Source organism: Pipra filicauda, unplaced genomic scaffold (genome assembly GCF_003945595.2).
Source record: "Pipra filicauda isolate LSUMZ 115617 unplaced genomic scaffold, ASM394559v2 scaffold331_size1881853_pilon, whole genome shotgun sequence".
Lineage (NCBI taxonomy): Eukaryota > Metazoa > Chordata > Aves > Passeriformes > Pipridae > Pipra > Pipra filicauda.
In genome coordinates, this window is record NW_024104456.1 from 1,365,131 (window position 1) to 1,388,000 (window position 22,870).

Sequence of the window (22,870 nt, forward strand, 5' to 3'; positions counted from 1 at the left end):
AGCCGCCCGCTCGGGTCCCTCTCCGCGGCAGCAGCCGCCGGCACCGCGGAGAACACCCGCCCCGCCGCGCTCCCGCCCGCGGGCGCGGCTCTCGCCGCCGCCGTCCCGCCGTCCCGGCCCCGCAGCCTCCCCGCGCCCCGGCCCGCAGCGGCGGGCGGCGGGGGGCGCCCGCGGGCGGCGGCGGCGGCGGGAGCGCGGGCGCGGGGGTGGCCGAGGAGCGGCGGCGTGAACGCGGCTGCAGAGCCCCAGCGAGCCGCGGGAGCGCCGCGCCCGCCGCAGCCGCCGGAGCCGGGCGAGGAGCGAGCCCGGCCGCCCGGAGCCGCCGGGAAGAGGCTCGGGCCGCGGCAGTCCCGCGGGGAGGCAGCGAGGGGACCCTCGCCGAAAGCGCGAACAACACCCCCCCACACACTCCGCCGCGCCGCCTCTGCCCGCCCCCAGCGAAGAGAAACAAAACACAACCCTGGCACAGCCACGCTCTCCCTCTTTCTCCTCTCGGCATTTGGTGGTTGTTTTTTTTTTTTATTAAATTTTTTCTTTTTTTTTTCTTGGGGATTCTTCTCTCTCTTGCCAGACTGACTTACACCTTCTTGATAATTTCTCTTCCCCTCGTTTTTTTTATACTTTTCTCCCTGCTTTCAAACCCTGTGTCTGTGTGTTTCAATACTATCACAACCTCTGCTAAAAATAGATCTTTTTATATACCCTTCCTCCTCTCTGACCCCATCCAACACCCCTTGTTAAGGTGAGTTGTGTCTTTTCATCACTTTTTTCCTTGTGTGTTGTTTTTTTGTTTTGTTTTGTTTTAGTTGCTTTTTAGGTATTTTGATTTTGGTCGTCCCCTCCGCCCCCCTCCCCCATTTAGGACAGGTTTTAGGGAGAAGGGAATGTGGAGGAGAGAATTTCATGGGGAGTCAGGCATGTTTGCAAAGCCTTATTTTGCCTTCTGCAGCCTCAGCATCATTACGGACTGCTCCCTTTTATCCCAAGGATGTAGCTAGCTGATGAAAGTGGGGAACTACTCTTCCTTAGCTCTGCATGCTTGGGAGCCACAGCAACAGCAGGAAAAAAAAAGCTTCTCTTTTTTACTTCCCCCTCTCCCTCTCCGCGCCCCCCCCCCCCCCTCATTCCCTCCTCCTTTCTGTGTTTTGTTGTTTTTTGGTTGTGGCCTTTTTTTTTGGGGGGGGGGGGCGAGTTTTTTTTTTTGGTAGGGTGTTTTTTTTTTGTTTGGGGTTTGGTTTTTTGTGTGTTTTTTTTTTTTTTTTTTTGGTTAATTGGTTTTTTTGTTTCGTTTTTTGGGGGGTTGGTTTGGGTTTGTTTTTTTTTTTGGTGTGTGTATGCTTGGTTTCTGTTTTTTAAGCAATACACAGGGGACTTGGAATGAATTGCATGTGATGCCGGGGGAGTGAGTGTGTGTGTGCACGTGTGTCTTGAGAGTGAGCGTGTGTGCGCATATATGTTTGTGAAGTGCATTTGTATTTCGTGTTCATGGGATGATGAGTGTTAAAGCTTCCAAAGTCACTGTACATAGAGCAAGGAGCATAGCAGAGACTGCTGATGGAGAAATCGGTCAGGGATGCAGAAAAGCTACAGAGCTCTCCACAGAGTTCAGTTCCCTGTGCTCCAGGACATCTTTCCATAGATCATTACTGGCACCTTCAAGGTGATGGCTCCCATTCCTCTCCTGGCTTCTCAGTAGAGGAGTGCTGAGAAGGAAAACTTTACAGCTAATGTGAATTGATAGCATTTCTATTCCTCCAGCAGCCTGAGACAGTATTATTCCAGGGATGAGTGGGGAAAATAGCATTGTGATCCAAAGCAAATGGATCATTTGCTGTCTCATATTGGTATTCAATGAGAAAAAGAGAGATGAAACATCATTTTGGCCAGCCAGCAGAAGCATTGCAGTCCGACTTACTTCCCAGTTCCAAAGTTGTTTTAAACCATTTTTCATTCTTCAGCAAACTGTGCCTATTGATGTCAGAAATGTGTTTCTACAGTAAAACAGTCTATTATAAATCTGCTGGGGAACAATTTATTATTCAGAGGCAATCAAGTAATTTATATGTTTCATGGATTTGCCCCAAGTCTTTTAGTGCACTTTCAATTATGTACTTTACCTGTGTGTGTGAAGTGGAGTAATATAGATTTTAGTTGCATTTTAACAAGGAGTTAAGGCATAACTTGCAGGATGCCATTTGCAAAGTGTCACTTAATATAAAGCAAAATAACAGCCTCTAGCTCTTTTTCATGGATTTTTCACATCTCTCTTGTTTGTTTCAAAACATGCGGTGATTTTGCTTAAGAACTTGGAAGGAAAACTGGCTTCACAATGATACACGGTTTCAAGTATTCAGAGCTCAAAAGCAGTACACTTAGTCTGACTGTGAAACTTCAATTTACTTATGAAATCTAGTATGCAAAGTACATGAAAGAGCACTTTGTATAAGTGGTTTTCTAACAGATTGAATCATTTTTGCATCTAGAAGTTTACAAATGAGCCAAAACAGTTGGTTTTGTCTGTGTTTGGGGGCCTTCATGTATACAGGAACATCAATGTTTCCTATCTAGTTAATGCAATTCCAGAATAACCTGTCTTTCCACATGTTGCGTACATCAGCAAAAATGAGCAGTCATGGAAGTAGTCTTGTGCTATCAAGGGTCATTTCATCATTTCTCGTTAGCCTAAATTAAAATATTTTACACAAGTTTGCCTTGGGATTTTTTTTTTCTGCTGTGGCTGGCTGATGTGAAAGTGGGAAGCATACTTTGAGTGAGTTGTGGCGTTCCTAACGCTTAATAGCAGTGAGGGGAGAGACACCTGATGTGCTGTGTACATCATCCCTGAAGGTATGCAGGGTAATAAAAAGGGATGGAAAACGAGCACAGTGCGCCAGCAGTTTAGATAAATAAATATGGGTGATGCATGTTACCTTGTCAGCTGCTGTTCTGCTGAACCCTGATTACTAGCTAAACGTGTTTTCTTGGTAAGCGCTGCGATGTGATACAATTTTTCTGATTTGATAGAGTTTGCTGTTAAAATCACATGTAGCACTGAGCAGCTCTTGTTCTGTTGATAAAAATCGTGCCTCCTCGTTTTAATCCACAGAAGGCTGAAATATCCACAACTCCTACTGAAGTCACTAGGAGTTACTTGTGTTCAGCAGTCGTCAGGGTTTTTTCCTCAACATGTCAGGATTTAGGATATTTCCGAAGGATGTAATTGCCAACAGATCTGCAATGCCTCATTTTATTTAGACTTTACATTGGTGCATATTGTATGTTTACAGATAAATGTTTTCTTTTACAACAGCAACACTAAAACGTCAGGAAATGGAAAAATTTTAACTTTTTTTTCTCATGAGCTTTTAAAGAGGACTGTCTTGGTATCCTTTAACTGTTTCTGGAAAAGCAGCGCTCACTTCACAAAAATACACACTAAGTTCCCTATGCTGGTTGTTTAGCTGTTGACAGTGGTGAAGAAAAAAAAAAAAAGATGGAGCGTTTGACAACAAAAAAGAGCAAGTCATGTGTTTGTCTTTTTTTGTCATAACAACTGAAAGGCAAGAGTGCTTTCAGCTGGATATGAAAATGTTGAAGCAAGGTTAATGTTGAGTTCAGTCTGGTGGTTATTCCCATTGACATGAGTGGCAGCACACCAACACTTTGCTTATTTGAAAGTCCCTTTAATTTATGTTTTGAGTCTTGGATAAAACCTCAAACCTTGGACTTATTCACCTCTAAAGCTTTTTTTGTTTGTTTTTGAAGCAAACCTTATAAAGATGTGAGTTGCTATAACCAAAGTAATGGAGTGTTCAGAAGTCACTCTGACTTTGTGGACCCTGTTGCTATAAAAGTAAGGTGGAATTTCTCTATACTGTTAATCAACTGAAATTATTTTCTTGTATTATTGCACCTTACTATTCTGCAATATCAGTCTAAAATACTTAGTCCAAGGAGTTTTTATTCTGCAAATGTGGAGGGTTCATAAAAGAAGAACATATATTTTGTCTTGTCCTACAACTACCGATCAGATTCAGCGACATTTTGTTGCAGGGCAAAATTGCTGTTACATTTGGATATAATTATTGAGGAAACTGTATTGATCACAGATTTTTTTAAATTTTTAGCAAAGTAAATGAAAACTATCACAATGTTGCCTGGTATTTTTCGGAATGGGGTGCAGTGATTTTATCTAGATCCATGCAGAGTGCAATCCCAATATACATTAAAAATCAGTAGCGTAATCCACCTGAAAGCAAATTAATCCATTCCTCTCTTTCCATTCCTCCTTCTTTACTAGCTTTAAATGGTACTATGTGAGTGTGGTTTCCATCTGAGTGTATATTTGTAATTTGTGTTTAGATGAATGAGATTCCTTATGTAAAGATGACTATTTGTTTGTGTTTTTTCCACTGATAATATAGTTTTTGTAATAAAATAGATATTTTTCTTCTGCTGTACTTGCTCACACATAGAAGAAAATTAGTATTTTCCTCCTGGGAAACACGTTACTCTGAAGAGCCAGACACTGAACAGGTCTACAAGTAGTTAGCTTCTCAGTCTTGGTGAATGTAGATGAGCATCAGCAGTAACAAGTGCTTAGGCATAGCAGGGAAAGGAGAAGTGTGTCTCTTTGGAAAGCAGAGTGTCTGACTATCTGGTGCTGGAGTGGCTGAGTTTTTCAGCGCTAAGGTAGCAAGGTGCTCCCTCACCCTTAACAATATTAAAATCCTCTACCTCGTGGTTGGCATTTGGCAAGTTGCTTGGTTTTCCCTTTTTATGAGATACAGAAGACTTAATTACAGTCTGATAGTGCTAACACAGCTCTCTGATGACAACTGTTTGTAGGAGGTCAAGTGGAAAATAATTGTTGAGAGGGGTCTCCAGACACAGTGTTTCTTCTTTGTAATATGTTTTTATTTACTCCAGTTTTCTCTGGATTTGCATCCAGCTATTATACTCTACTTGCCCGCGTAGGCTGAAGGCTGTTTTGTATGGAGAAAGTGTTCATAGGAAAGGGAAAAGAATATTATTTTTAATTGTGGACAACACAATGTAACATTTCTACCAACTCCAACCAAATGCAAGAACAGCTGTGGCGTTGTAGGTAAAACATTCAGAATTTGCTTGACATGAATGTGAGATGTCATGTCTCATGAGGGGAGACACATTTTTAAACATAATTCAAAGGGAATGCTTTTTTCAGAATGAGAACTCAGTATAAGTCAGTCCCCCAACTCCTGTCCTGTGGGATCTGCTTGGAGGAGCTCAGTTCACTCCTTGGTTGAAGTGGACTGAGGGCAGTTTCTCCCATTCACTCCCCTACTTGAACTCCATACTTGAAAGTGGGTACCTGTTCCAGTGTTCCTGTCGTATCAGTAACACCTTAAGTTTTGTTTATAGAGCAAAATATATAACACACTATTGATTTCTGCTAATGGGCAATGCTTTTAACAGGGTGTATGAATCCAGTAATTTTGATTATGGATCTATGTATCTTGCAACATCTGTGACTTTCTCATCTGTGCATTAAATTTATTTAGATGCTGTGGACAGTTAATAGATTGCAGGGAAGCAAAATGCTTATCTTCCATAAGAGACTGATAAAATACTTAATTTGTTAATTCATTTGTTTTTCAGAGGTGTGGATAGTTCAGGACTACACCTTATTTGATTACAATTTGGCTCTTGGTTTACTTATAAATAGTCACAGAAGGATTTATTATTAATATGTTTAGACAGTCTCTTCTGTATGCATTTTAAAAAATGGTTAGTTTTATAGCAAGGTTTTTGGACAGACCACTGAGGTTTGATGAGAACTTTGTCCTCTTAATAACTAGTTGTTATCATAATTTCATTAATATAAATGAGTATGGTTGTGGTTTGACCCCAGAGGGCAACTAAGCCCCACACAGCCACTCACTCACTCTCCCCCCACCAGCGGGATGGGGGAAAGAATCAAAATAGTAAAAGTGAAAAAACTCATGGGTTGAGACAAAGACAGTCTGACAGGTAAAGCAAAAGACATGCAGACAAGCAGAGCAAAACAAGGAATTCATTCATCACTTCCTATGGGCAGGCAGGTGTTCAGCCATCCAGAGGAAAGTCTGGCTCCATCACCTGTAACAGACTTAGGAAGACAAGCACCATCACTGTGAGCATCGCCCGCTTCCTTCTTCCCCCAGCTCTATATGCTGAGCATGATGCCATATGCTAAGGAATATCTCTTGGGTCAGCTGGGGTCAGCTGTCCCAGCTGTGTCCCCTCCCACCTTCTTGTGCACCTCCAGCTTCCTCACTGGTGGGGTTGGGTGAGAAGCAGAAAAGGCCTCGATGCTGTACAAGCACTGCTCAGCAGTAATGAAAATATCCCTGTGTTATCAACACTCTTTCAGCAAAAATCCAAAACACAGTCTCATACTGTGAAGAAAATTAGTTTTATCTCCGTCAAAACCAGTGCACATGTATGGTGACACGGTCTATTTCAAATGTATTGGCACTTTGCATGAAACAGTATATTTTATAATGAATCATTTGAAGTTTCCATAAAGATTTTTTTTTCATCTGCAATGAAAGTATGAAAATTTTAAGCAAGTCAAAGTGGTAGAGTTCTTTGAGCTCTGGTAGAATAAAACACCCGTGACTGTATGATTCTCTTATCAGTCATACTGTTGGTGTTCTTTCACCTGGGTGAACTCAGTATAAAACAGCTACAAGCCAACCTTAGAAATTTGGAGCAATATCTTTAGGTCATGACAGCTGCTTCAGTATCCTTAATGACTGCTGCTTCAGCGTGGTGGAAGACAGGGAACATCAGCTGGGAAGGAAATGGCATCCTGAGGTGGGCTTAGAAAACCCCTCAGGATAAACAAAAACATTTGTCTTTCTGGAGGAGAAGACAGCACATGGCCATGACGTACTTGTGTGTTTCATTGGACTTCCTTGAGTGACAAAATCCCAGTGTTTATCAGTAGTCCAGAAACTTAATGAAATTTCATAGAATGACTTGGGGTTGAAAGAGTCCTTAAAGATCATTTAGTTCCAACCCTCCTGCCATGGCCACCCTCCAGGGACACCTTCCACTAGACCAGGTTGCAAATTTGTATAACCCAGCAGAAGCTGTAACAGGAACAGAAAGGAAGAACTTTGCAAGTGTAAATACTTATATTTAAATCAGAATGTGAATGGTTCTTTTTCTTGTTATGATACCAATGGAGAAGTGTGTTCTGTTTAATTTCTGTACCTTTTGAAAACATTTATACATTTTGCCTTATAGTATTGAATGGGGAATGATTTAGACTATAAAAATATGAGAATTCAAAGTTAAGGCTTATCTCTCACTTAGTAACTATTACAGAGGTAAGGTCCATGTCTTGGGAGTTCTTGTTGCAGGTCTGAGAAACATCTCCTAAAGTGGCACTGAGTGTGGGGTTTGTGTAATGCTGTTCCTACCTGTAAAATAGGGTAGCATAGCTAAGGCTAAATTCAGCAATTCCTGTTTGTGTTAAATAGTTCCTTAACTTCAGTAGGATTGCTTACCTAAGCTCCTAGAACAGTGACAACAGGGAAGGTGTGAAGTATCTATTATTATTACCTCAGAGGAGCTTATCTTGTATGAGGTAGCTCATGTTTCAGGCAGTCTGCATCACTAGACCAAAATTCCTTGGCACTTTCACTTGATTTCTGCAACATGTCGCTGCTTGATTCTGTGGCAGGATGAAATAGATTGAAAGTCCTTTCTAAAATCTGAGGTCTGACGGAAGCATACCTCAAGAATAGGAACATTTTAAATATATTAATTCTATATGATACAAAAATATAATGTTTTAGCTGTATATTTCTGGATGTCCGTCCATGTGCAAAAAATTATTTTGTCTATATTTGGATTTTCACCTAATATAAAAATGTTTTATGAATTCTGGAAGCAGATGGATACTTCATTGGTAATTCTTTACATGTCACAGATGAGACGTTGGTGAGACACTGGAACAGGCTGTGCAGGGAAGTTGTGGATGCCCCATTCACGGAAGTGTTCAAGACCAGGTTGGATGGGGCTTTAGCCTCGTCTAATGGAAAGATGTTCCTACCCATGGCAGGGGGATTAGAACTAGACGATCTTTATGTTTCTTCCAACCCAAACTGTTCTGTGATTCTATGTTACAGACATCAACTAATTAGTCATCTCAGCAACCCCTCTCTTGGGTTTTGTAGTACATAGACAAAATTTTAAGAAGCAGTAATAGTAAAATGAAAGAGCAGGAGAGGATAACTTATTTTCCTTCTCTTTTTATAGTTAGCTTTCAGTGGTAATGTGGGGTGGAGACCAGAAAAGAATTGTAGATTTGACTGTTCTAGCCAGTGGCTTAGTTTAAGACTGCTTTTTGAGTGGGGATGGGTGCTTGTATTAGCATTTGGGCTTGGCAGGATTCCCCTGCCTAGCAATACGCAAGAATCTGGGAAGAGAAGGATTTTGATTCTTTCAAGTCTGAAGGTGAAATCTGCAGTGCCATATGGATAATATCAGATCATCCACTCCTGTGAGATCTTTTCAGCACATACTGCAAAGGCAAACTCAGGCTCGATCTTCAAGGCTGAGATCTTAAAAGCAACTTCTAAATTTGCACTCTCACTCAGATTTTGCTTGTGTATGACACGTATATGTGCAGTCTAGAGATATAAGCAATGGAAGGCAGAATCAGGGATAGTAAAATACCTGGAATCGAGAAAAGGATTGAAGAAAAGGGTAAGAAAGTACCTCCAGAAGCAAAAATGCCAAATAAAAGGTAAGTTTGGGGACGTAGTCCTTGCTTAGGAATGAAGATGGAAGAGAGAAAGGCACTGCACAGGAATGGGATTAATAAGATTTAACAGAACACAAGAGATAAAAGGCACAAGACGAATATCAGAGATGGAGGCTGGATTGGAAGAAAGCGCAACTAATGTTAGAAAGTAAAACCTCGGGCTGAAAGGGAGCTGTACACTGTCAGTTTAAAGTATAGTTTCAAGATCAGCTTAAGTTGCTCTAAATTCCAGATGCTTCTGCAGAGGGAGTCCTGCACACTCCTCCTTCCTTTCTCCAAATGGTGTGCTGCAACTAGTGATATGAAAAAAGAAAAATTCATCCCAATCAGATCTTTGATCCATCTGACTAACTGCTCATATTAACATTACAGCCTCCTCAAGGCAAAGAGAAGGGGGGCACAGGAAAGGGCAGCATAAAATTCATTTAGGCTGATGACAGATCTGTGCTCTTGGTCTGAAAGTCCTGATGAAATTCTGAGTTATAAATTATTTAGAAGAGAGGCTGGCTAGGAAGACACGGAGTGATAACACAATGGAAAGAAGAAGCCACCTGGGACAGTGCTTACAGTGAACAGTAAAGGAAAAAAAGATGCTAAAAACACTTAGGAGGCAAAATCAAGCCAGTATTTATATTTTCTTTGTATTTATCTCATCATCCATAGGCACACCTGCTAATGTAGTTTTTAATTACATGATCAAGTAGGGCTTGCTTTCCTTGGGGACAGCTTGAACAGTGGCAGAGGGTCCTGGAGTACCATACTCCTCACAAATGGCTGCCCTGTCTCTCATTACCCCTGCTGAGCAGAGCGGTGCCTGCGAGCTGGGGCTGACTTCACCTCCTTGGATCATGACTGACAAAGTCCAGTGCTCAGCATTCCCACCAGCAGCTTCGCACTTCATCTCACAACCTTCTTGTGCATTTCCTTCATGGGCCCCACATATTCCATACTGACTTGTAACACTATTTATTAACCCAGTGTTTATGGTGAAACAGGAGGCTAGGCCCAAAAGAGTTAACTAAGAAATTTGGGCCTGCTAAGAAGCTACCAACATCCAAAACGATCTGTGCTTGTTCTGTTCTACTTACTGGACCAAAGCTTAAGAGAATAGTACAGGAACATGTAATAGGCCTAGAGGTGATAAATTAGAAATGCAGTAGGATAAGGCAGACATTTGAATAGAAGAAATAGGCCGGGAGCCAGGGCTTTCTCCAAGCTTCAGTGAGCGGGTCAAGAACAATGGAAAAGAAAGAAGGTCAAGCTGAGGAAGATGAGTTTAAGCCCCCAGACCCACCAAAATTGAGGGCCAAGAGACGCACCACCCCAAGCCCCGCCTGAGCTCCACCTATACTCCGCCTATTATTAATATGCATAGATAGATGTTGTAATCACTTGAATATGCATTTATACAATCTGAAGATTGTATAAAAATGCTGATTTTGAGTGAAGCCTTTGAGCAAGTTTGTCCAGCGCGAGCTGGCTTGCTCCCAACGTTGAATAAACAAATACCTTGCTGCTTAAAGATAAAAAAGTCTCTGAGAAGTTTCTTGGACCGATTTTTCGGATTCAATGGCTCCCAAGCAAAACATCTTTCTGCCCCTTTTTGTCTCACAGCTGCACCTGCAGTGTGCTATACATGTGCAGACCGTGTTAAGCTTAGTTTTAAATGATAACATATGCTTCAGGTTTCTCTTGGAATAAGAAGAAACAATATAGAAAAATAAAAGTAAATTCAGAATAAAATGCCTTCAGAGAAAAGGGGGCGAAGACCAGAATATGTTTTGTAATAAATGAAATATAAAGCTCCCAGGTCTTATTGGTTATCTTTTTAATGATTTGTTTTAAAATATTAAATGGGGAAATCAGACTATGCAGAAATACACGCACGCTAAACCACATTATGGATTCCACTTTTTGAAGGAGAGGGTTGAAAAAGAACAGTGTACCCAGCCCTGTAAGAAATAAGATGCTGGCAGATGATGTCATGCTGTCTAGACTGGAATAAAAGATGTGTTTTAAAAAATCTTAGCTAACTTATTTAAATAAAATATTTTGAAAGTCTAAGAAATCACAAGTGCTAGCTGATGATCTTTCTTAGATTTTACTTTGATCATGGTCTATGGGTTCTGGTGTCTTTTCATAAAAGATTTTTTAAAAGCTTCGTTTTCTTCCTTTAAGCATACCTATAGAGAATTGCATGCTCCTAAGAAGATATGACTGATTCTTCTGGGTTATCCAGTTCAGTCACTTGCTTGTGCAGCCAAGATGTCATACAATTCCTTTCATGTACTGATCAAACTCTTTCTTACAACTATTTAGGGATTTTTTTAGTTCCCATACTCTGTTTGGAGGCTGTTTCAGTTTTCTGGCTTCTTTTCCCCTTAAATATGTTCACATGGCCTGCTTTTATTACTTTGTTCTTAGACTAATTTTGTACTTCAGCTTCAGGGGCCTTTTCTGTATGATGTTTACTGACCCAAAGTATGGAGCAGTCCTGCTCACTGCTAGGCTTAAAAAGAAAAGTTCTTACCAGACAGGGGTCAGCTCTGGTGATGACTCCTAAATTCTTGCAGAGGGTGGACAGTGGTCTAAGGGTAGACACAAGAGGTTTCTGATCATGCGGCTCATTCATGGCTGACTAATCTTAAACCAGACTTCACTACTGACCCTCAGAGAGTGTCAGAGATATGTTAAGTGCCTTACCCACACTTCTGTTTTGGGAGGTTTGGTCTTCCAGTACAGTGTTCCACAGGGTTTTTAGCAGATTCATTTTCATTTGGTTTAGTTCTGGTTTCTTACTATAAATAGTTCAAGTAAAATAGAAGAAACCTTTGTTTTTAGCTTGAAAAAAAGTCCGGTTTCCCCTTTGGATTAAATTTCAGTTGGTGAGAGTTGATATTTTAACACTTACACAGATGCAATATTCTAAGCATTAATCTTTCAAATAGGAGGTAGCCATTATGCTCTAAGCAAAATTATTTTCCAGTCAGACTATCTAACAGTCTTAATCAAGAATGCATTGGATTTCATGTAGCTTTGGCACGAGTACTTCATTTGTGAAGCTGGAAATTACTAACTTTTGATTCTGCACACATTTTTTAATTTTAAAATTACTGGGACAGGAAATAAAAGTGTATTTCGAAAAGTGAAGGGCATCAATGTTGGTATAGCCTCACCTTGAGTACTGTGTGCAGTTCGGGGCCACACAGTTTAAGAAGGATGTGAAGATCCTTGAATGTCTCCAGAGGAGGGCAACAAAGCTGGTGAAAGGGCTGTAACACATACCCTGTGAGAAGCTGCTGAGGACTTTGGGCTTGTCTAGTTTGGAGAAGAGGAGGCTGAAGGGTGACCTCATTTCTTTCTGCAGCTTCCTGAGGAGAGGACATGGAGAGAGAGGTGCTCAGCTCTTCTCCATGGGACCTGGTGACAGGACTCATGGGCGCAGTTCAAAACTGCACCATGAAAGGTTCAGGCTATATATGAGGAAGCATTTCTTTATTGCAAGGATGGTCAAACACTGGAACAGGCTTCCTACGGAGTTAGTTGATGCCCCAAGCCTATCAGTGTTGAGACATTTGGACAGTGCCCCTAATAATGTACTTGAACTTTTGGTCAGCCCTGAATTGGTCAGGCAGTTAGACTAAATGATCATTGTAGGTTCCTTGTAATTGAAATATTCTATTCTATCCATTCATGTTATTTTCAGTTTGCTGTTTCTGCTCTTTTTCAGAAACCAAAGAGAAAAGTTGTAATATTGAACCTTTTAAATAATTTGCAGCTTTAAAGTCATTGCCTCTGTGTGTGAAATATTTTAACCAATATGATTTTACAAGGAAACGTGAATGCTTCATAGTTAGATTGATATGACTTTCACTGTCATTATCAAGTTCAGCCAAATGTAAACTATTTTATATATTATTATGTTATATAGGTAGGTTAGTAGCTACCTAAAGTGGAATTACTGCATTCGTCATTTTAAAAAAAACCCACTCTTTCCTATATTACTTGTCATTAATCTTCTGTTGGAAATGTAGTATGGATGGATAAGATACAGTTCTGCTATATTTGTTAGATATTTTAAATACCACAGTAAGCAGCATCTACTACAAAAATGCTATAATACTGCTACAATAAGCATTATGTGAATATAGTAATATTCCACAGTGAATGAAGCAGCTGGAACTGCACTCATATCAGCTGCATGACACCAAGCACTCCCTTCCGCTTTCTCCTGGGGCCACTGACATTTGTCTTGCCTGCAGAATGACTGTGCATGTTATCTGCAACGTATTAGCCCATTAGTAATGAGCCACCTTTAATCCTGGTGTAGACATCCTCTTCATGGAAAAGGGTGTGTGTCACAGCATTAAAGACTTCTGTATACCTGGGTGTGCAAATAACTTTACTCGCTGGATTTGTCCCATTTAACCTATCAGGGCTGCTGTTTCGCATTTCAGTGTTTGTAGGTGTCAGCTCCAAGTCGTATTTGTCCTGCAAACCTGGGATTCAAAATCTGTGTAGGGGAATAGATTGCCGTTGTGTGCATGCAGAAAGGTTGGGGCTGGGAAGAAGCCTGGAGTCCTTAGCACTAACGATTCATCAAGCCAGAATGTTTATGCTGGCTGAAAAGAATGCAGCAATGCACGCAGAAATATTCTTTATGTTGCTGTTATTAAAAATAAAATAAAATAAGGTTTTTTAATTAAAAAATGAACTCTTGTCTGGGAAAAATTTATAGTAATCTATCACAGTGTGTGACCTGTTTTCCTGGGATGGTTTGAATGTTTTTTGATTTTGAATTTCTTTTTTCCACATGCTGTTGCTATGGTAAGAATCAGCACATCAAAGAGAGATACCATAGCAAATAATATCATAACAAATAACCTGTAAGAGCTTTGTATTTCCTGGGACAGCATAGGGTTAGTTTGGAGTTTCTACTGAAGCCCTATCAAAAGTTTTCAAACTGTGAGTGGCATTCAGGAACTAATTTTTCATGACCAAAACAAGAAAGTTAACCTTTTTATCAATAAGGTTATATTAACTACAGAGTAATTCTTACCTCCTTTAGGAAATGTTAGGTCTTCCATAAAGCAAGGAGGAAAAAAAAACAACAAAGCAGCCAGAAGGAAATAAGATAGGGTAATGGAGATGAAGCTAAGAAAAGCAAAATCAGAGATTTTCAGGTTTTGCAGGATGTGGGAGCGGAGAGGGAGCAAGAAGGGATGATGTAGCCCAAGGTTTATTCAATTTGACTTTTAGTAATCAAGTCATTATAAAATTGGGTGAGTACAAGAACTTGGAAATACCAGCTGTGGCCTATAACGGCATGCCAAGCTCCTACATAGTAAAGATTGATCAAAGTAGTTGAGTATCGAAAAACAGGTGGCATCATCAGATGGTTTCAGACTTAATTGCTGCAACTCCATTACCAAGAGTACTTGTATGCCACAGCCTGCTGAATAGAGAACCTGTTGAAGACAAGTTTTGAATTTACTGAACAGAAGCTACCTACATTTCGGAATGTGACGAATCAAACTTATCATGAGATGAAGCTCTACATGGTAGATTTTTAAAATAGTAACTGTAGCTACAGGTTAATTAGATGCATGAGAAGAGGTGGAGAGGGGATTGGAGACTCCAAGTTGTCTAAATAGCTGAAGATACAGGAAGGTCAGGAAATCAAAAAAAGAGTACTTACTCAGCACTGGAAGAGAGCAGGTTTGCCACACAACAAGTCTAACTCAAATTTCTGCAACGAGATGCTGGAGGAAAATCTATGAGAAGACTTTTGGTCTTCTCCAGAGTTATGGAATTGAATACAGGACACTCTAGTCTGACCTGCCCATTAGATAGCCAGAACTAGGGAGATTGACCAAGAGAGTTCAGTCCAAATTTAATGCTTGTCACCACGAACCTGATGGGGTTTTTTATATAAATGGTTCCATCAATCCAGATGTTGCTCTAAACATGTGACCCAAATGCCACATAGAAGAGTACCTCTGTAAAATTAAACCATTTAAAGTGGAAAGTATAAAAGTATGTTTATTTAGATGTTTAGTTAATTCTTAAGACTGTAATGACTTCCAGTTATTTTTCAAGCAGACACCTCCTAAGTTACAGTCAGTGGCCTCATGCTGAGCCCATCATCCATTTGGAATCATGCAGAGTTTGCATTTCAGTAGTGTTTTAACAATGTGACAGGCTTGCCTTCAAATGTCCTGCCTGCACTTTGCTCACAGTAACATCGTTCAGACCCAGCTTTGTGCCTAAAGAATTTAACTTTCTGCTATTCAGCCTGCTTAATGTTTTGATCCAACATACCAGAGCTCACTTGCAGAATGGTTTGCAAACTCATGGAGCAGCAAAGTTGTGATGATGGCAGCAGAGGGACTGTTTTTCTCCTGAGGAATGCTGCTGAAGGCCAGCAGACTTGGCCATCCTGAGATTGGATAGTCCTGCTACCTGTAAGCATAGGTGCTCTCACATAGTGTGATGACGGTGGAGTTCAACTAGAGTTGAGGAAGCAGGGGGATAAGCTGTATAAAAACTTACTCCTCTTGGAAAATCTCACTGTGACATGTTTCAGTCACTAACTTCCATCAATATTAAAACAGATTTTATGCCAAAGATCTCTGAAAATCATGCTAACCTTCTGTCTTTGTCGGTATTAAATGTGGATATTTCAAGTCAGAGTGCAGAATTACTGTTATTTTCAGACTGATTTTCTGAAAGGCTCTTGGCCATGTGCTTTTTGCCTTCCTCCTCTTGTCTCTGGTAATTCTTGTGTTCTTTTGCTGGTATCAGCCACATCTGCCATGAGACTGTAAAGCTCAAAATACAATCCAGTCCCTAAAAGTTTCTTCCAGATGTGTGCCTGGATAGATGAGGAGGACACTGTGATTGTCTGTGTTGGGCTCCAAGCAGACCCTTGACATATTCCAACAATAGGAGTCAGTCAATGGCTGGACCTTCTGAGACAACTAAGACACTTGCAATCAATAAAAGTTTGTAGGTCCTCTCTGTAGTGCTTTTGTTCATAACCCTGACTTGATAACCATCCATACGTTTCATGGCTAACCATGGCATTTAGGGATGCATGGCACTGTGAAGACCTTTGTTTTCTGCTGCAACTTTTGTTAGAATTGTGTTGATTTACATTGTTATTACAGCTTCTGGTGCATTTCGAATAGTCATATATTTCACTAAATAGTTTATTTAATATGCTTCTTTGAGAAGGGTAGCATTGTGAGATTCTAAATGTGGAAGGTCTGAATAAAAAGGAACATTCTTCTTTGTAGCCCTGTTTTGAGGATGTCTTCTGACACATGAAACTTTCATTATACTTTAATTATTGATAGGAAGCATTTTCTTACCAGCATAGCACTTACGCACAGTGAAATCACTTTTCAGGAGAAATTACTCCAAGCAATCTTTGGATGAGTTTCAGTTTTTGCAAATTGCTTAGGTTTTTTTACTTTGTTTTTTCTTAGTACCCTATGAATTAAAGCACAAATTATAAGCAAGATCATTATGCTGTCATGAATCACTCAAGTACTAATGGCCTAATGCACTAAGCCTTAATTAGTAATATTGTATTTTTAAAAAGACAATATTGTGAATGAAACCTGAACATGCACTGTTTTATGACTGGGTTTCCCAGAAGATTTTAAATGGATTCCTCTTCTTAGTGTGTTTTTAAATAATTGATACGGCCACTTCAAGCCCTTAGTAGACAAACAAATTATTGGCTGCTAGTGACAAAATTTGGTTTGGGCATAATAACTTCAGAGAGACATGGCACTGCATACATCTGCTGCTCTAATTAGAAAGTTTGCCTAGGGTGCTTGTATCAGAAAGAGTGGGAAAAAATAGTGCTACACAATCTGTTGTAACAGAGTGATTCCTGAAGAATGTGATTTATACAACATTTCTGGTTAACACTTTCACTTCTTGCTGGAACACTCTGATACCATTTCAGCAAATTTTATACAGGCAGAACTGTACTGGCCTTACCTGAATGGCCTGCCTGCTTGGAAATGCCACTGTTGTATGCTAGATTTAGGGACTGCAAGTGCATTGTTCCATGGTGCAAAAGACCATTTTGTTGTCTTCTGTAGAACAGACCATTGAGACCATTGCTGCTCTGTCCTACAGAAGTCTGCTAACAGGCTGTGAGCTGCTCCAGCCACAGAGAATAGCAAACAACCCTAGTGCTATGTCCCTTTATTCCAGATAGGCTTTCAATTTATATTTTTTTAACACAGGTAGCAAAAATAAGGACTAGCAGCTTAAAAGGAGTTTTGGTAGCCTAGTGACAGCCATGCATTTTAGAGGGGAAACTTTTTAAGCTGAGATGAAAAGCAGTTGCTGTGACACAACGATTAAGTGCATCTTGTCTAACCTGGAAGCATCCAGCACTCAAAACCAAGACCCTTCTTACTGGAGCAGCTGTATCTCATCCAGCTGAACAGCATTCAGCTCAAAATAAATAGCTGTGGTTATGAGAAGAATTAATTGGAAGTGTACAAGAGTGGCTTTTCTTGTTGCCGACTTAAATTTACCAATTCACCAAATATTTCCTGGGAAAGGATCAGTTTCAGCAAATACCATATGAGTTCCATGACAACGCACAGCAGGAGTTTGGTATCATGGAATGATAATTTATTGCAGCTTTCTGCAGAAACATGGTAGGCTTGTTGGAGAGTATAGAGAACCAGGTCTTGTTTTCCTTAGACTCCACTCGAGTTAATGAATAATTCCAGAACAAGACCCTTTAAGGGCACAGAAAATAAAGCAATACAAATGTTTCAGAAAATACATAAATGTCTTAAAGGCAAGTGCAGGTGTTTTGGGAGATGAAACTAACTCAATTTTACGTGTCAAATTATCTGTTCATACTATACTATTGTGAAACAAGAAAGAGTCAGAACATGCCTCAGATGCTATGAAATGTCTATGAAAGCAAAATGTGATATCAGAAATTGGAGAAATGTAACAACCTGGATGAAGGTGTATTTCTAAAAATCTGTTGTTCTTTTGAATTTTTCCTATTGATATCTTTACAAAGAGTCAGAAAGGATGAAGCAGTATGATGCTGACATACATTTATAGACATACACCACGACATATAGCTGGATCTGAATTTATTTTTTTTACAGTTTTAGGCTCTAGCTAATCCAAGTACTTAAGTATGTTGTTAACTCAATGGTCGATGTAACTATGAAGGTCTGTCTCCTTTTTCCAAGGCCACAAATGATATTGGTAGAATGGTATATAGACTATTTATACATTAATAAATCTGTGCATAAAGAGCATAAAGTCTATATTATTTCCATGAAATATCATAAATTTTCTAAATAATGGAAAGGTAGTGGTTTTGTGCCAGGATATGGGGGGGAAATTAGAAAGGAAAGAAGAAGAGAAAGCCAGAAATTGTTGTCATTTATTTGTTCCCCCAGCAGCAAACACCTAAAAATCAAAGAAATCTGACTGGAATGATGAGAGACTTTAAATCATCTGGTGTTGAAGTTAAGTTTATTTTCCCTGTCAGGTATGCTTATAGTGTTCTATTTATGGGTATTTGAGGTTTTTAATTTTCACTGAACTGCAATATATGGTTCTAGGGAGGATCTCATAAGGGACGACTGTATAAAATTCCTTTCTTATCCTTCTAAATGATTCTTCTTTTTCAGTGGGTCATTACCTTTCATACAGTGTGCTCTGTTCATTTTTGGACTAACTTTTGACATAAGTATTATTCATGTTGTGACTGGTATTCAAGTTTTATCAATGATTTCACTGTCCAAAAGAACATTAGAAAGAATGAGGAACATAATTTTTAATGCACTCTACATACTTGTTCATGTTGGACATAAACCAAGACTTTTTGCATATCCTTTCTTAATCACTCTTAATACACAAGTGATATTGAATTAAGTATAGAATTATTATTTCACCTTCAGCAGAGATGCATTTTATTCTCATTTGTCCCGCTTGCCTCATCGGCAAAAAAGACCGTATATACAGGTAATTTCTTTTCTGCCCTTTCAAGTCCCCAGACAATGTCACAAGTCCAAAAGCACAACAGGAGATAGTTTTTATGCTCAGATTGCTTCCTCATTTCAGAAATTATCACTCTTCAAAAACAAACAAGACAAACAAAAAAAAGAAATGAAAATCAGAAACTAATGGTCAAAAAGTACAAAGGCGGCTAAAACCTAAAATGCGACAGCTTGAAGATGTTTCCATGGCATCTTGTGTCCATGGCCTGAAGTTCAGGGGCCTTACATCTTTCTGTGATTTGAGTTCCTGACCAACCAGTGTCCCCTGGTGTAAGGAGAAGCCTTTTCCCTTTTCTAGTGGATTATGTGAATCTAATGGCAGACAGCATCATGGAAGATCTAGTCAAGACAGAGAAATGAATGAAAGTAAACACATTTCAAATCACATGTGGGAAAAACTGTTACTTCCAAGTGCAAGTTTTCCAGCTTTGACTAACGCTGGAAGACTTTTTCGGTCAGACATTTTCGTGGACAGCAAGTTTTTCTGCTGAAATGGGATGAAAAAGGTGGGTGGAGATGGGAATGGAATATTTATCACCAAAGTATTTTTCTGTTGAAATGAATTTCTGAAACAAAGTGTTCAGTCTAGCTCTTGTGCCTTAGCACCACATGAGCAGGATAACACAGGATGTGTCATAGCACCACATGATCAATATAAGAAGGATGAGCAGCCAAAACCCCAGCTAAACATCTTTTTGGACACCTGTTAGTAGACCTTGAAGGTTCCTTGGATCTTGTCTGTAGCTGTAACAGAGAGCTAAATGAAATACAGTACCTGAAAACAATAAGGAAAAAAATCACTCAAAAATTTGAGTGTAGTAGAACTATGTGCCAGCAGGCAGCAGGGATTCACAGAATGAAATTCCTTATTAAGCTGTTATATATGTATTCATACAGATAGATATATGAAAAAAAATTTACAAGAACATAGAATTTATGTGATGTTCTTAATGGAAAAGTAGACAGCACTTGTTAAAAAACTCAGGTAATTATTTTTTATGTCACATGACCTAAAGGTTGGATGAAGAAAAACTAAGTGCTGTCAGGTGACTGAAAGGATCCTACAGTTCTTGATTTTTAGGCACACTTTCTTATCCACTACCAATTTTGAAGTTACTTATTGCTGGCAATCTTTTGAATGTCTGAAGCTCTGTCACTTTGTTGCAGTGCAACTTATTGCAGGATAAAGAGCTGGACTACTGGAATAACCTCTAAGAAAAAGGATAAGATCTCATTCTTAATAAAGTAGCTCTCAAACAGAAATAGTGGAAGGAACAACAGAGGAATCACTCAAAAAGTCTAGTTGCATATTGTTATTTACACATGTTGCTTCAAATTATACCTAGACTGAGTAGATATAATTTGACACCTACCCTGGTCTCAAATATTTGTTGTGTAATAAGCAACATTATCTACAATGTCTCTCTTTTTTTTTGTTATTAGGATATCATTGTGTGTGGCAGACTGTAGGAGTCACCTCAATATATTTTCAGTAGCATTTCTTTCAAGGAGAGTTGCTACCCTGCCTGAGCTCCTACAGATTCCCTCCAATACTTGAAACATATTTTCTGCTGGTTGGAGAGTGGGTTGGGTAGTCACACTGGTATGAACTGGGGACTTAATGAATAAGAGTGTCTCATACAGATGCTTAAAGAAAATTTCTCCTCCTGAGCTCACTCTTGTGAGATTTATTATGGGGAAGAATATTCCAGGCCAGTATTTGCTAATTGCATAGTTACAACTGAGGTTTTTTTCAATCTGCTATCTGCCTAGATATTCACAGTTTTCATAAAACTCAAAGCTTGAGAAATGCACATATGTGTGTAGTTACTCTGTGCTTTATTTCTCTGCAATGATATTGCATGGAAATGCACTTGTATATTCTGTGTAGAGAATCGGGTTGCAATTTTCTTATTCAAGCCCCAATGCAGTTACAGTCTTCTATGGTTTTGATTTTCGTTGTAGAACTTCTCACAGACAGCTTTACTGGGCTTTTACTATGAGTCATGGTAGTCTGCTAGTCTCATCTGTTTCTACCTAATCTCATCTAAAACTTTGAAAATAATATTGGGTTTCCTTTTTATTGAAATTTTAACCAGTGGGATAAAATATAAAACATTACTAAGATATTGCCAGTCAGCGTAATTCAGTTTAGCTGACATACTTCCTTCGAAATCTACCCCAATAGCTAACATGTACAAGCACTGAGGTTTCTGACTCTCTGGGTAAGCTCGATGTTGAAATCCCTTGTATTTGTTTCACCATTTTGAACACTTTAACATATTCCACCACAAGGTCTCTTGCTGCACAGAAATATTTTAAATAGCTCTGTTAGAGCAAGTTCAAAGCATGATCTCTCTGACATCCATTCTTCAAAGCAAGACTACTTTTCTCCGCAACAAAAAAAATGTGTCTTACCTCTCCCCCTTCCTACTGTGAGTTGTGCCAGAGCTGTCATTTTTTCCGTAGGGATTGTTTATAAAAAGGACCTATATTCTGCTGTTCAGCACAGCAGAAACCCTTGAGTTTTCAGTTTCGGTGTATAAATATTGATTTTGTACCTCACCGGTTTTGTTAGTTAACTCAAATGTTATAGCATTTTTTGTTGAATGAATGTCTTTAAGAAAACAGAATACTGTACCTTCCTGAAGAATAAGTGCTTGTTTCAGAAAGTGACCATTTAATCCCAGCAGCTAACTACAGTTTGTTTGGGGTATTCTGTCTTGGATCTGATGTGTTTTGTTGCTTAAGGAAGCCACCCTCAAAAACAACCACGGATGGCTGTTTATTCTTGATGCATTTCCTATATCACTTTACTCAATTCTTTTAACATAACTTTAGATTAAACATAAGTATTATTCGTCATTGGAAAACACTGGATTTTGCAGGCTTTGCATTTCTGTTTTCAGTATTTCAAGAAATTAGGAACAGAGGATAAGTTAGAACTGAGAAGGGTCCCATGCTTTTATCCAGTGAAAGTGATTTTCATAAAAAGCCCTTAAAGCTAGTTATCCATGGAAAAACTGCACTTTGAACAGCAGGCTCAAGCTATGGGACTTGATTCCTAGAAGTCATATTTGCAGCTCAGTGACCAGCCTTCAATCCTCTTCCTGTGAACCTGACTTCAGAACTCCAGCCAGTTGGAAAGCACTTCTGTAACCAGAATGAGAACAGCCTCAGGCTTGCAAAGATAACAGATAGAGGATACTTGGCAATGTGAAAAATCACCCTCACTGGTGTATATTTCAACACTTCTCTGGAAGCTCAGTTTTTTCGTGTTTTTGGGCATAACTCATCTGCTATCAATTCCTCCTGAAACCAGTGGACCAAACCCTCAGCTTCAGAAATCAGGGAAACTGCTACTGTCCCAAATATGTGCTTGATTACTACAGAAAAAAAAGTCACATCAAACCTGAAGATGGTCTGAATTCTCAAGTCTGCCTATTTTAAGTCTTCAGTTCAACACAGTGCTATTTGTTAGGAGGAAAAATTTCTGATCAAACAGGTTTTTGGAGCATAGATGAGGAAGTTCCTTTATTTTTTCTTTTGAGAGAGTAGTTTTTTCCTTTCCCTTCTAAGCATTGTGAATCACTTCTCCTCCATTGATTAGTAAGATATGAAAAGCCATCTCTTACTTATCAGCAATTTTTCTCTTTATTCGAGTACATTCAGATGATGGTTGATGAGCATCACCAGTTGTGCAAGTAACACCATTTTGGTTACTCTGGGCAGGTATTCTCTGCCTCAGACTTGATGAATTGAAGACTTGATGGTGTTCCACAGCAAATACAAGAAACAGATCTTCCTTGTGTTGAGTTTTCCTAGGAGATTATGGAAAAAAACTGAGGAAGAGTGAACACAGCAATTCACATAACCCAATAACATCTCCTGCTTTTTTCAAAAATGCCACAAATTTGACAAACACAGAAAAGAGCAAGGAGGGAATGGGAAATGAAAGGGAAACAAGTATTCTTGTGTCTCTACTTGTCCTCCTCCTATAGTCTTCCAG

At 39.5% G+C, this 22,870-nt stretch overlaps 1 long non-coding RNA gene across 1 annotated transcript in view; it reads left to right on the forward strand.

Annotated features, from left to right (window-relative positions):
- Window positions 1-267: 267 nt before the first annotated feature.
- Window positions 268-22,870, forward strand: part of LOC114000482 — a 321,816-nt gene continuing 299,213 nt past the window's right edge. The window contains exon 1 of the long non-coding RNA XR_005564532.1: window positions 268-742. This is a non-coding gene — a long non-coding RNA (uncharacterized LOC114000482). The remainder of the gene's footprint in view (window positions 743-22,870) is intronic.